The sequence below is a fragment of the Nicotiana attenuata genome, chromosome 3 (assembly GCF_001879085.1).
Source record: "Nicotiana attenuata strain UT chromosome 3, NIATTr2, whole genome shotgun sequence".
Classification (NCBI taxonomy): Eukaryota; Viridiplantae; Streptophyta; class Magnoliopsida; order Solanales; family Solanaceae; genus Nicotiana; species Nicotiana attenuata.
This window is the reverse complement of record NC_031991.1, coordinates 22875080-22879808: the sequence shown is the minus strand read 5'-3', so window position 1 is coordinate 22879808 and position 4729 is coordinate 22875080. Positions and strand designations below refer to the sequence as shown.

At 38.9% G+C, this 4729-nt stretch overlaps 1 long non-coding RNA gene across 1 annotated transcript; it reads right to left on the bottom strand.

Annotated features, from left to right (window-relative positions):
* LOC109224550 lies at positions 3636-4419 on the bottom strand. The gene is made up of 3 exons (XR_002067712.1): positions 4378-4419; positions 4177-4285; positions 3636-3809 (listed from the first exon to the last, which is right to left on the bottom strand). It is a non-coding gene; the product is annotated as an uncharacterized LOC109224550 (long non-coding RNA).

Genomic DNA, 4729 nt, shown 5'->3' with positions numbered 1-4729 from the left:
CCCAATCATGTCAATCGTGCCTTAGATGCAATTACCCGTCAATTAGCCACCTAAGTGAAAGTCACTACCCTAGTGCCTTTTTAAACCTTTAGATACAACTTGTAGCAATTTATCTCATAGCTTAATCTAGTTGCATTTTCAATTAGTAGTTTGATCAAAGTAGAATATAAAGAAAACCCCAAAAATTATGAGAAGACGAATTAAGAACACACACGTGATCCTAAGCTAAATAGATACTCAACTCCAATCCTAGCTCTCTATGGATTCAATCCCGACCCCAAAATTGGGTAAAAGCTATTGCGACCCTCTCTCGCTACTATTTAGTGGTGCGGAGTTGGCAATGATCACAAGACTTCAGACCCCAAGAGGTTTATAGCTACGACCTCTTCTTCTACCTCACCGGAAAAAATGGCTGAGGGATAAACAGTAGAAGGAGAAGAAAATCCAAAAGTCTTCAGTATGCGAGTAAAAGGGAATCCTGAAGCGCAACAGGGTGTGGTTCACAATAGTGAGGAATCAGTGATGACTAGACCAAACGTAGATTTGAATGTCGCTGATTCTACAGGTAATACTCTTGCAGTGCCTTCTGATTTTACACTGGGGTTACAAGAACAAGAAGCCATAAAAAATATGTTGTCGATAGCTGCTGAGAGAAGTTAGGCGGGTAGTTATGAAGGTGTATCTGAAACCCATGGGTCTCAGGGGGAAGATGATAGTCTACAAGTTGAGGGTAGTGAACTGGTGCCTATAAAAAATTTGGCACCTGAATTTACTACTGGGGAACCACACGAAGGACCTAATCCCTCCACCCAAGAGGAGCCCTCCGCTTCTACTTAGGATGAAATCCTTAGTTCTCCATAAGAACCCTAGGTCAGTATTGATCCCGCTCCCTCTTATCATTGGCAATTGTTGTTCCTGAAATGAGATCTTTGTTTGAGAAGGAGAATCAGGATAATGAAGAAGACTGTGACAATGCGGCTCTTGCAAGATTCATTAGTGCTAGGAGTAGAAAAGCAACACCCAAGGATTCCACCCCTAAGAGGCCTACTACTAGGCTACAGAAGAAGGAAGATCATGAATCTGTTCTAAGGAAAAACAAATAAGAAAAGAAGAAGAGGAGATTGGTGAAGGATGGAAAGTTTGTGAATGAGAAGGTAGTGCCTCCAGAACTTGTTGTGGACATTGATGATGAGGTGAATGAGGAACCTAGATCCTTAGTTTGTAAGTCCTTCAAGAAACCTACAGTTCCGGAATCCAGGAAGGAGTCATCTGAGAGTGTGATGGAGTTTGGCAACGTTGAGTCTGAAAAGTATGGTGAGAAAGTAGTCGAGGAGTCTAGTAAGAAAATGGTTGAGGAGTCCGATGAGAAGGTGATTGAGAAATCTATGTCTGAGAAATCTGCAGACAAAGGGAAATGTGTGAGAAGATTAGTGAAAAGAAAAGTTGGTGAGGAACCTGGTTCTTCCCAAAGGGCCAAGATACGTGTGGACAAGGATGCAAGAAGAGAAAACTTAAGAAATAAAAACTGTAGGGCAGAACATTTGCCCCTGATATTATGGACATGCATGGTATGCGCCAACTAGTGGAGATTTGTGAATCTCAACAGTGGACAAATTTGTTCATGGTCGAGAATCCTAAGGTGTATGAGGCAGAGGTGTGCAGTTTCTATACTGACTTTTTCACAGTAGAGGATGACAACATCTACATGAAGGTGAATGGGGTTGACTTTGTGATGGATGAGAGTGTGTTGGGAACCATCTTAGGAGTGCCTACTGCGGCTTATCCTCCATTGAAAGTACTTGTTCTTCAATCTTCAGAAATGCCATTTTGAAGGATAATGCAGTACAACACGGGGAACGGGTACACAAGAAGGCCCTCCTTCCAGTGTACCAACTGCTGTTTGAGATGGTCAACAAGGTTCTGCTCCCACGTGCAGAAAGACGTTCCATTACGTCATGAGCAGACTTGTTTCTAATGGAAGCACTAGATGCCCACTCCACTATAAACTTGCCTGGTCTACTGATAGAACATATGAAGAAAGTGGCAGATTTTTTAAGGATGGTAATCATGGGTTGCCGTATAGGTTCTTACTCACCAAAGTATTTAACTACTTCAAGATCCCCTTGGGAAAGGCTATAGTGGGTACTCGCAAGCACACCATCTCCAAGACCACCTTAGAAGAGTGTGAGTGTATCGATAAAAGGGGAGTGGCTGGCAGCACTTTCACTATCTCTCAACTCATTGACTCTCAGAATACTGCCACTGAAGAGATAAGGCAACTGAAGGCAAGGAATGCCATTCTCGAAGGTCAGCTCAGTCAGGCCCAAGAGGCACCTGGTTCCAGTAGTTCACAAGGCACAAAGGTTGTCCGGCTGACAAAGGAAAATGCTGATCTGAGGAAACATGTCGAGGACCTGAAGGAGAGGCTGCTCAACAAGTAGGTGTCAGGAAATGCTCGAATAGACATCCTCCTTAGAACCCTTGCCTCTTCATCTGTGCCTCCCCCTTCCAGTGCTCCCTAAAATCGTTCCCTTCCAAGTGCCAAGTTTAAGTTGTCTGTCCTCTGTTTTAATCCTTTTTGTTTGACTGTGTTCAGTGACTTGTACTTTTTTTGCTATTTTAATGTGTGGATGATTATGTAACAACTGGTACTGCTACTTCTTATTTCCAAATTTAATGAATATACCGTCCTTTTCCTATGCATACTTTGCTCTTATGCTCTGTTTATAGTCATGTTTGAGTGCACACATATGGCATGAGTTAACCAGGCTAGACTTCTTTTTGCTTATTGCTTGTACTTAATCTATTTATGATTCCAAATGAGGAAAAATGAATTAAGGGGGAACATGAGAGGGAACAAGTTCAGGAGGAATATAGGAAATATGCATGACACTCTGGTTCTCAAGAGGAATATCAATTGCAAGTTTGTCATCATCAAAAAGGGGGAAATTGATAGGTTATGTGACCTGATATGTTTTGATGATCTATCAAACTTTAAGAACCAGATGAGGAACTTGCTCTACATCATCAGGTGCTCAAGAACAACAATTCTCTAGTAGGGACATGTCTCAACGATTCAGAGTCAAAGAAATGATAGAGGGAACATATTATATCAGTTCCCTTGCTGTACTACAAGAAAATAGGGCTACGACATTATTTTTTAAATGTCGTTTTAAGTGACATAAATGTCACAAAATTATTTGTCGACATTTATTTGACATTTATAATAAATGTCGGGAATTTTGCGACATTTACATTAATGTCGACAAATAATTAGTGACATTTTATCTACGACATTTTATTAAATGTCACCAGCTTGTATGTAAACTCAAAGTAGTTGCGACATATAAAGAAATGTCGCCAAATCTTACTCATCCTTTACATATACATAGAAATGTCGGTAAATTATTTTGGGCCAATAGCATTGTATCTTTTCCACATACTTAAAGGAAATATTAGTCTTTTATATAGCAACACAGTCAATCATTCACATAATTTTGGAACTACAATGCCATACACTACAGAAAAAAAATTGAATTGAAAGAAAAGAGTCATTTATACATTATTTTTTATAAATCTTATAGCACCATTCAGCAATGGTTCTCGAACAATATAAATTATTCTACTTGTACATCTTCAGAACAACCTGAATGCTAACTAAAAATGAACTCCAATGCTGACTACAAGAACATTGATTCACAACAGTTCAATAGGTGAGACTGCATACTATAGAGGCAACTGGAACCTCTACGGGAACACCCTTTGCACAATATTATTCACTTCTTGACTCTAATTTTTTGCATATCGACCTAAGATAAACCAAATAATAAAGGCATAAATCAAAAGTTAAAAAAGATGAGGTAATAAAAACCAGTTAGCAGGCGACTTCAATAGAAATTATATGGCAAATGGTATCAGTTGCAAGGTTAGAATCTGCACAACTTAAAAACATCCATAAAAAACATAAGATCCATAAAGTAACAAAATGCATAAGGTGCATGAACACTTATACATCTGTTTAGATAAAATAAATGCAACACGAAATAATAATATAGAAGGAAAAGTTCTCTCTATCCTTTTACTCTAATCATCTTCCTGCTCCCTTCTAGCTAAGCATGACATTTGAATTATAGAGCTTAATGGATGTTCTGTAATAATCATTTAGAAGATTGATACCTTGTGAACCACAAGAATTTTCTTGATCTCATTGATATTGTGAAGAGTATAACCTTTGACAAGGATGACGGACCTTGAGTATGCTCCTAATGGAACTCATTTTGAGCACCTGCAAGATAATCTTGTTAGTAGTGAATTTCATGCTAACCATTCATGCTAGTGTCTTGATTAAGTGATAAACAATACAAACTAGATACTTACTTATCCCAGTTGAAGGAGATGATCCCCTTGACTAGCCTGCAAGGATGGAAACCACAATCAACTTGAATTCATAGGCCATATTTTGTTACTGATCATGCTACATTCATATTTCTCATGCATATACATAGTAATAACATCCATCTTCATACCGAAAAACAAAATGCCATCTCCTTTACGAATCCAACATTGCAAGTCCTTCATGAGCAATGAGCTTATGGTTATTTGGTGCTACAGTTGCAAAGTGGTCTTCCCTCTGGTGGACTGATGTTGAGTATTTATCTGTCAAGGAAATTTAATCTTGCTTGTTTGCCTACTGAGATTTTGGCATCATAGGTATGAATAGGTTATTCTA